This window comes from Capsicum annuum, chromosome 3 (genome assembly GCF_002878395.1).
Source record: "Capsicum annuum cultivar UCD-10X-F1 chromosome 3, UCD10Xv1.1, whole genome shotgun sequence".
NCBI lineage: Eukaryota > Viridiplantae > Streptophyta > Magnoliopsida > Solanales > Solanaceae > Capsicum > Capsicum annuum.
Genome location: NC_061113.1, coordinates 2,434,564 through 2,444,951, shown reverse-complemented (window position 1 = coordinate 2,444,951; position 10,388 = coordinate 2,434,564). Strand labels below are relative to the sequence as shown.

At 34.3% G+C, this 10,388-nt stretch overlaps 1 long non-coding RNA gene across 3 annotated transcripts; it reads left to right on the top strand.

The window, feature by feature from the left end:
* The first annotated feature begins 4,383 nt into the window (after positions 1–4,383).
* Positions 4,384–10,021, top strand: LOC124896945. Of its 3 annotated transcripts, none has more exons than XR_007053314.1 (3): positions 4,482–5,328; positions 5,890–5,994; positions 9,746–10,021. It is a non-coding gene; the product is annotated as an uncharacterized LOC124896945 (long non-coding RNA). The 3 variants fall into 3 exon arrangements; XR_007053313.1 differs by having other exon boundaries at positions 4,485–5,328; positions 5,890–5,964; XR_007053312.1 differs by lacking the exon at positions 9,746–10,021 and having other exon boundaries at positions 4,384–5,328; positions 5,890–9,394.
* The last annotated feature ends 367 nt before the right edge of the window (positions 10,022–10,388 follow it).

Below are 10,388 nucleotides of genomic sequence, written 5' to 3'. Positions count from 1 at the left end.
TTTGCCAAAATGGTTATCATATTAAGACTACAAATGATGGAAAGATTGAATATCTTTATATTACTATAATAATATCGGGTAATAAATATATACTTGAAAAATTACCCGTTCTTTCTTCCAGCTTATACTACACAAGTATTAACACTGTTGAAACACATGCCATAATAAATTAGAAGTTTACTGATTCAAATAGTTTTATTATTTGGCATGACAGGATGGACCATCCCGATTCTAATATGATGCACAAAATAATTGAGAATTCATATGGATACTTATTGAAGAACCAGAAGATTCTTCAATTTAAAGAATTCTCTTGTACTATATGTTCTCAAGGCAAATTAATTACTAGGCCATCAATAATGAAAGTGGGAATTGAATCCCCTACATTTCTGGAACGTATACAAGGTGATATATGTCGCCCCATTCACCCCCCATGTGAACCATTTAAGTATTATATGGTTTTAATAGATGCATCTACAAGATAGTCACATATGTGATTATTATCAACTCGTAACTTGGCATTTGCGAGATTATACAATTTTCAGATTATACAATAAAGACAATTCGACTTGATAATGCGTGTGAATTTACATCTCAAGCTTTTAATGATTATTGTATATCAACTGGAATAACAGTTGAACATTCAGTTGCTCATGTTCATATTCAAAATGGTCTAGCAGAATCATTGATTAAACGCCTCCAATTAATCGCTAGACCAATGCTTATGAGAACAAAACTTTTCTTTTTGATATGGGGTTATGCTATTTTGCATGCAACAGCTCTTGTGCGGATAAGGCCTACAAGTTATCATAAAGTCTCCCCATTACAATTAATTTTTGGTCAAGAGTCAAATATTTCTTATCTAAGAGTTTTTGGATGTGCGGTATATGTTCCAATTGCTCCACCACAACACACAAAAGTGGATCCTCAAAAAAGATTGAGAATATATATTGGGTATGAATCTCCTTCTATTATAAAATATTTGAAACCTATGACTGGAGATTTATTTACGGCAAAATTTGTTGATTGTCATTTTGAAGAAACAATAAATCCAACGTTGGGGAGGGGGAATAAGCAGCTGAAAAAGGAAATAGACTGAAATGCATTATCATTATCTCATTTAGATCCTCGTACAAAAAATGTGAACTAGAAGTTTAAAGGATAATTCATTTGCAAAACATTGCAAATCAACTGCCAGATGCATTCAATAACCTATCAAGAGTTACAAAATCTCACACTCCAACTACTAATGCTCCTATTCGAGTTGATGTCCCGATGAGACAATTGAGTAATGCAAATGAGTCTAAGCCACACTTAAAACGTGGTAGATCAATCAATTTCAAAGACAAAAATCCTCGAAAAAGAGGAGGAGCAAATGATTAAAATAATCATAATATGGTGGAAGCTACTCATGAAGAACAACAAGACATAACAATTGATGAAACTTCAAAAGAGGTTCGGGTGCCTGAAAATAATGAAAATAAAAAGATCTTAGTCAGTTATGTCTCATCAAGAAAAATACGAAATCGAAATGATATAATTGTCGATAATATTTTTGCTTATAATATTGCTAATGAAATAATGCAACAAGATGAGGATCTTGAACCAAAATCTGTCGAAGAATGTAGACAGATAAATGATTGGCCAAAATGAAAAGATGAAATCAAAATTGAATTGGCTTCGCTTGAAAAACGTAAAGTTTTTGGTACTATAGTCCAAACACCTGAAGGTATAAAGTCAGTGGGGTACAAATAAATTTTTGTGCAGAAACGAAATGAGAAAAATGAAGTAGTAAGACATAAAGCACGACTTGTGGCACAAGAATTTTCGCAAAGACCTGACATTGATTATATGGAGACATATTCTCCGGTGGTGAATACAATCACCTTCAGGTATCTTATTAATTTGGTAGTTCATAAAAAACTTGATATGTGTCTTTTGAACGTTTTCATAACCTACTTATATGGCTCATTAGACAGTGATATTTATATGAAAATTTCTGAAGGATTCAAAATGTCTGATACGTATAAAACTTATCGAGAAAATTGTTCAATCAAGCTTTAGAAATTCTTATACGTATTAAAACAATCAGGACGCATGTGGTAAAATCGCCTTACCGAATACCTATTAAAAGAAGGGTATAAAAATGACCCAATCTGTCCTTGTGTCTTTATTAAAAGGTCTGGATCTAAATTTATGATAATAGTTATATATGTTGATCATTTGAATATCATTGGAATTCCTGAAGAGCTTTCAAAGGCAGTAGAATGTTTGAAAAAAGAATTTGAAATAAAAGACCTCGGAAAGATAAAATTTTATGTTAATCTACAGATTAAATATTTTACAAATGAAATATTTGTTCATCAATCCACATATACTGAAAATATTTTAAAGAGATTTTATATGGATAAAGCGCATTCATTGAGTACCCCGATGATTGTGAGATCACTTGATATTAATAAAGATCCATTTCGACTTCATGAAAATAATGAAGAACTTGTTGGTGCTGAGATACCATATCTTAGTGCAATTGGGGCATTCATGCATTTTGCTAGTAATTAACGATCAGATATATCTTTTACTGTAAATTTATTAGCAAGATTTAGTTCTTCCCTGATACGAAGACATTGAAATGGTATTAAGCACATATTCAGATATCTCCAAGAAACTATTGATATGGGACTATTTTATTCAAATGAGTCCGATTCACAATTAATTGATTATGTAGATGCATGATATTTGGCTGACCCACATAAAGGGTGATCTCAGACAGGTTATTTGTTTACATATGGAGGTACAACTATATAATGGCGTTCAACAAAATAAATCATGATTGCTACATCTTCAAATCATGTAGAGATAATAGCCATTCATGAAGCAAGTCGAGAATGTTTCTGGTTGAGGTCAATAACTCAACACATTCAAAAAATATGTGGCCTTACTTTGAAGAAAAATATTCCAACAATATTGTATGAAGACAACGCCGCATGCATAGCTCAATTAAGAAGAGAATATATCAAAGAAGACAGAACAAAACACATTTCACCAAAACTATTCTTTACTCATCATCATGAAAAGATGGGTGAAATAAATGTTCAACAAGTTTATTCAAGCGATAATCTAGCAGATATATTCACTAAGAAGTTGAGGTATAAGATTGGGATGCTTCGTCTCCTAGATATTAAGTGATTTTTTATCAAGGAGAATAAATACGCGATGCACTCTTTCTTCCTTAACCAAAATTTTATCCCACTGGATTTTCCTGGTAAGATTTTTAATGAGGCAACAGACAATGCGTAATACAAATCGCTATGTACATCTTATTTCCTTTAGAATTTTTTTTTTACACGAACATCTAAGGAAGAGTATTGTAAATAATTTATTTTTTTGGTGGATGTTCACATACTACACATACTATTGTAGCATGTAAAGTTTGTGAATGTATTTTCACATACTACACATATTACACATGCTCTTACCTATAAAAGGCATTGTATGTTACATTATAAATACGTACCAAAAGAAGGAAAAATAAAGTCTTTTCTTATATCTATAGGTCTCTCTTATGTTTAAGTGTATTTATTTACAACAAATCTAAAATTTTCTTTATATTTTTACTTTTTAAAATTTATGTCAAATCAAAATTAGAAAAATAAATTATAAATGAATGGAATAACAAATCAAAAGGGTGTCTTTTAGGACGACTCAGTTGGTTTGGAGGGCGGTTATTCAGACAAATGATTTGGGATCGATCCTCTTTGAACGTCTTTCGAGTTGAGCTTGTCGTACTCCTACTTACCACAGCAATGCCGGCTTTAGGGGGAAGCAGCTAAAGCTATGCCTTTAGGCCCCCAAATTAAAGGCTCCATATTTTTATTGATATTTAATATTATACATTGTATATATATATATATACACACACAATATTTTTTATATAAAAAAACAACATTTATGCTTGTCTTTGTATGTATTTAATAGAGTTTATTTAGAAACCAATCTATGTTATTCAGATAAATACTTCATTCGTCTCAATTTGCGTCATTTTTTGCTTTTCACAGTTAATTTGACTAATTTTGAAGCTAAATAAGATTAGAACAATAGATTTTCATTATATAGTCAATACTAACACGCTGACAAATGCATAGTCAATATATGTCCAAAATTGCCTATATATAACAAAAAGGAAAGAGATCAAATAAACATACTATATAATTTTATTAATTAAATTTAAGGACCTCTTGTTAAAATTGGCTTTAGGCCATAGACCCCGTTGAGCCGCCTCTGTACCATAAAATATTTTCTCGAACGTCTCTCAATACCTTTCGAGTCGAGCCGAATTATATTCTCTCAAACCTCTCTCAATATCTTCCGAATCGAGTCGAGGCAATGACAAAGATCCTCTCTCAATGGTTTTCGGATCGAGCTTATCGCGCGCCTACTTACCATAAACTGTTCTCCCAAACTTCCCCCAATGCCTTTCGAGTTGAGCCAATGCTATGACAAAAATTAGAGATTATAGCGTTCACAAATTATCATGGTGTTAAAAGAAAAAGAAAAAAAAAACAGAAGAGGCGTAGTGTATTTGCTTTTTTGTCTCGTATACTTATGCCGTTGGTCGTCGTAGTTGACAATGAAAAGAGTTGAGATTTTCAATTGACACAAATGCCATGAACCTCTCTCTACAGTAAACATCTCTCTCTCCCTCCATCCCAAAACGATGTCGTCACTATCTCTTCATTTCTCGCCGACTCTCCTCCTCCCGTCCCCGTCCCCGTCGCCGCCGTCTCCTCCATTGAACAAACTCCACCGTCCGATCAAAATCTCCAATTCATCCTTACCGTCATCTTTATACTCATTCAGGGACCTTCTCCACTCGAAGCTCTCGATGAATTCGTCCACTAAGGCCGAGCTTCTATTGATGACTTGCAAACTCTCCTCCGTATTGATAGCAATGACGGCTGACTTCTCTTCTCCTGCAGAAGGTCCACTGTTAAATTCGTAGGAACTCTATTACTTACCAGTTTTGTAGTTATTTTCACTCTTAGAACTATTTTTAAGCTGGTGCTGGGGAAACAAAAATCTCGAATTAGTGTATAGAAGAGACCGTAGTTTGGGTGGAAGAGAAGTACTTGTTGCTAAAAATAAGATCACGATTGATAGGAAGAAACCAAATGTGTTGGATGGTGATGACGTAAATAGTAATTGGGGTTGGGCTAGGAGGCGAAAGAAGAAGAATCCGGTGGAGCAGTTGCCAAAATGGTGGCCTGTTTCGAGTTCTGGTTCGGATCAAGAAGAGTATCAGAGAATGGCAAATAGATTGATTCTGAGGTAACTTTATTTTCCAGGTTATGGTTAGGGGTGCTGTGTGTGTGCATCTGTTCTTTCATAGCTAAATTTTATCATATTGTTTAATACATTGAACTAGAACTCCTAGTATGATAATCATTACTAGAAGCTTAAACTAGAACTACAACCCTGGGCACACTCTCCAATGCATATAATAGTTGTAAAAGAGTGAACTTTGATACAAACGGTCCCTTAGTTTGGGGGTTGGTCTGTCTTGATCCTTCAAATATAAACTTAAGCAAATCTTTAATGTCTACGCAACTTGTTTATTTTCTCGTTTGGAGGTAATAGCTTGTCCTAGTGGCTTCTTAGTCTGTACACCCTCATCAAAAAATTCTGTAACACATTCCCTAGAGGTAAGTTAAAATGCATTTTTGCTGCTGCAGGGTAGTTAACATATAATTGGATTTTAGATTCAATTGAATTATATGTCATATATGTAACTATTGCTTTTTGTGTTTCATATTGGAAAAAATGTATGATCTTGATGTTTTCAAGCTTCCACGATGATTGTTTAGTTATGCATTTCCTTTTAAATCACAGTTTACAAATTTGCTTTCCAGCCATCTTGGACAATAGAATGACGGGGAGAGACATTTTGGGGATGACATTATTCAAGTCAGTATGTTAATGGCTTCTCTGTTTTCAGTATGTTAATGGCTTCTCTGTTTTTACTATCTTTATTTTTATACAAGTGTGAATTGTTTGCATTCTTGTTTAGTTCTTTGCTTTTGTTTACAGTCCCCTTTATATTTAAAGAATTTGTCACTAGACCATTTTGCTCCAAGAAGCCCCTTGAACTCGCAAATCTGCAACTTTATATATACATAAATATATGGGAATGTGAGCTCCATTTCATGAAAGGAAATTTTAAGAATGAAGGAACCACATTATCAAAGTCTATTAACAATGTCACAGTAAACGCAACCTTTCTGGTTCCTCCCTTTTATTTTCCTTTTGAACTTTTTGTTGTAGGAGAAATCAGCAGATATAGTTTGTGTATACATAATAGAATGTCATATTATGATGGACTCCATGGTTGTCGTTTTTCTAATCAAGTAAAAGATTTCATTCATAATGATCAGGCAACTCCATGGTTGTAATGATGGCAAGAAATAGTAGAAATTAAAATGTTGGTGTAAAGCTAATAGGCATAAGAAAAAAAACAAAAATTCATTTGTCCCAGACTAGTTAGGGTCTATAAATGAAAGTACGTTTACCTGATCCAAAAAAAAAAAGTTTTCCTCCACATCAAACACACCCTTAAGCTCAAGTCATGTCATTATCATACCAAACAAAGTAAATTAAATAGTTATAAATAATAGTAATACTAATAATATTACAAGTTCCTAACAAGACTAGAGAACTTGTTCCCAACTAGTAGATATCACCTATGTAGACATTTTTCTCCATTGTGTACTTATCTTAACCGAGTCTGATTAATCGTTTTTTCGTGACAACTTCCCTCCATGTGGTTTTAGGTCTATCCATCCTGTTTTGACACTTTCATTCAACATGGTTTCTCACCTACGGACTGGTCCATCTTTAGATTGTTGCAGGACATGACCAAACCATCTTTAAGGGCCTTTCCACATTTATCCTCAATGCATGCAACTTGCACATCTTGGTCGATGTGGTTATTTTGAATCTTATTTAATCTTGCATGACCGCACATCCATCTTAGCATTTGCAATGCTCATCTTGGAGATACGTTGGACTTAAGCAGCCCCACATTCACTATCATATTAACGTTGTCAGTTGTCAGTTGCCAGTTGCATTGCTGTTATGTAAAGCTTACTTTTCACTGTGGTAGCCATCCTTCTATCACGTAACACTTTAGTAGCACATCTCTATTTCAACCATTTGAGTTTAACTGCATAAGGAGCATCTTCATCTATCATTTCATTTTCTTGAAAAATGAGCCTTTATATCGGAACTGTTTGCAATGCACGTATTCTGTCTAACCTCTACTTATCGTAAAACCCTTACTTGCTAAGGTGGTTCATGATAATTCATGCTTTTGGTCGAGACCATCGCTAAATTCGTCTATTAACACAATACCATTATCAAAGAACATGCGCTACCAGGCCTCATCTTCTGTCTTGTTGGTTAGCTCATACATAACTAGGGTAAACAAATAGGGGCTCAATGCCTATCGGCCCTATCCATGGTGTAGATCCATTGTTGTGGGATACTACCTGTCTCATGCTAATGATAGCTTCTTCATACATGTCCTTTATGACGTTTATATATTTAATATCATATGTTTTCTCTAGATCAATGGACACCGCATATAGATCTTTCTTCCTTTTGTGATAAATTTACATCATAAGGAATTTTCTTAATAAGTGCATTGGGATTTTTTTTTTTTCGAGAATGAGGTATCCCCAAGGGATAGTGGGAGAGTGGAGCTGGTGGAAGCAGCCAGTGGATTCATTTTCTTTTCAGAGAACATAGATCTTTAAACTGGAGTGGTTTCGGTTTAGTCTGTCAATTGAAAGATTTAACAAGTCAAAATAGTGATCTAGTAACCATGCTACTTTCTGTTGCAGTGTGGTAGGGCAACCAGGAAAGCATGAGGGGTATGGTTTATTTTACCTGTATAATGTTGTCCTTGCCAATTTTTGAACCTTGAAATTTTACCTTTTTTATGTGGAAGGCAGTGTGATACAGCAATCCAGAAAAGGCATGAGTGCGTTTGTGTGTGTGTATATGTGAATGCTTTACCTGTATAAAGTTGTCTTTACAGATCTTTCAAACAACTTTGGTGGAACTACATGCTAGATAACCTCTTTATTTTGCATGATACCGTCTCAGTTCCTCTTTATTTTACTGCATCAATTGGTGTTATATGTGCAAGCGAACTGGGATGTGGATCATATTCTTCTTCGTTATGGTCTTACCAAGAGGCTTCGGTGGGATATGCTTGTGTGGTTTGGTACTTCTGGGCTATGCCAAGCTTATTAATTCGGAAGAGGAGAAGACACAGCGCTTGGAAACGTGATTCCACTCCCGTTAATGCGTGTGCAGTGGAGAGGGAAATAGGAGAACTTTTGAGGATGTAGAGTTGAGCTTTACTCAATTGAGGAGTAGCCTCCAATCCCTTATTTTCTTTTGGTGCACCCATAGAGTTTCCAATTGTATAGAAGATTGGGTGGAGTTTGTAGAGAATCATTTCTTTTAGTAGATTCTTAATACTCCTCGCATACTGTCCGCTTTTTAGCCATGTTTATGAATGAAAATATGTTACTTGATTAAAAAAATTAAATAGAGATCTATTGAAACCGAGTTGGTTAGTAAGCCCTCCTAATTTAGAAATTTCATATCTTCTCATACCCTGCAATCTAAGCTATTGGTCTATGTCCAAGTCTTTTCTCCTAGTCCACTACTATCTCGTAGGAACCTTCTTTAAAACATTACTCTATAGCTGCATATGCTGACATTTGTTAATCATCATTGATTCAACAAAACACAACCTAAACCGACTTCCTGGAAAATCTTTTGTACCGTTAGGTAATGTTAAAATCTGAACTTTGAATAAGATTGAATTCGGATCAAGTTAGGATGAGAATCGTGTGAAGTCTACTTGTAAGAATTGGAATAATATCGCATAAAGTAAATGAAAGAGTGGATGTATATTGTACAGTCTCTTCAGTTTACGTCTTTTCAAAGAAGCTACTTCCAGTCTCATCACAGAAATGCAAGGGAAGACAGCTATAGTATATATTATACAACTCTCTCTCGCCATACTCTTTGCCACTTCTGTGCATGGGGTAAGCGTTTACCAAATAAACAACAGTTCCCGGTCATTGCCGTCTTTCTCTTTGACTTTAACTTTCATAAAAATAAAAACCTCCAAGTTAGCAGGGTCCGGGGAAGGGCTGCAACCCAAGGGGTGTGATGAAACAGTCTAACCTAATGCAATTATTGGCTGCTTTCACTGTTCGAACCCGTAACCTATATAGGTCACACGGACTCAACTTTACTGTACCTCCAAAGTGAGCTAATAAATTAAGACATCAGTTATGAAGCCCCTACAGATTAATATGCAAGAGTAAGGAAACGAAACAACTATTTTAGGTGTCTATTAGTCCAATCATTCTATCAACTACCTCTGGTAGGCTGAAGAGTAAGGAAACTAAACAACTATTTTAGGTTCTTATTAGTCCAACCATTCATTCTGTCAACTACCTCTGGTAGGCTGAATGAATCAGCCAGTGAACTTATGTATATTTGGCTGTGGATTTGGTGATGGAGAGAATTCTTATCTTGGAAAAGAAGAAAACTCTTCTTCCATCCTTGGTGTTCCTCTAAATAAGTTGGCATGAGAACTAATGGATGGTCAAGAATGCAATATATTTTGCTTGTACTAATACTACTATGATCTTTAAATTTTCAGGCCTTGGAAATACAAGGAAAGCATTCTGAAGCTGTGGTGGAACTGTTTAAAATTTGTGAAAAACGTACGTACAGAGCTGTTTTTTTTTTTTTTTTGGTCAAAGTATATATATATATGAAGAAATAGCAAAAAGGAAAAGTATACAACTAAAATAATACGTCATGATGTCCCTGAGGACCAACCAAGACTTTTAAGTCTTATCAAGGATTATGCTATATTTCAAATAAGAATTTCCTCTTCAACATATATGTTTATGGGTTCGTAATTTTTGATCGATCTCCTTATTTTTCTATATACCTTTGCCTGATATTTGGAATGATCACATTTTATTTCTAAATGGAAGGGAGTACTTAACTACTTCCTCCATTTTTGTATTACTTGGATGTTCTTTTTTAAAAATGCATATTTCAGTTTCATCGTTCAAGTCTAAAATCAAGAGTATTTTATGTATATGTTTCCCATTTTATTCTTGGTAGAAGTACTAATAAGCACATCTACAATTTTTAAATTTATTGAATGGTGCATAAATGATTTCAATTCTCAAAATCATATCAAAATCAAATATAAACGATTATTACTTATATATATAGGGCATACTTATATATATATAGAGAGAGAGTGTGTTAAAAAACAATTTCACAGT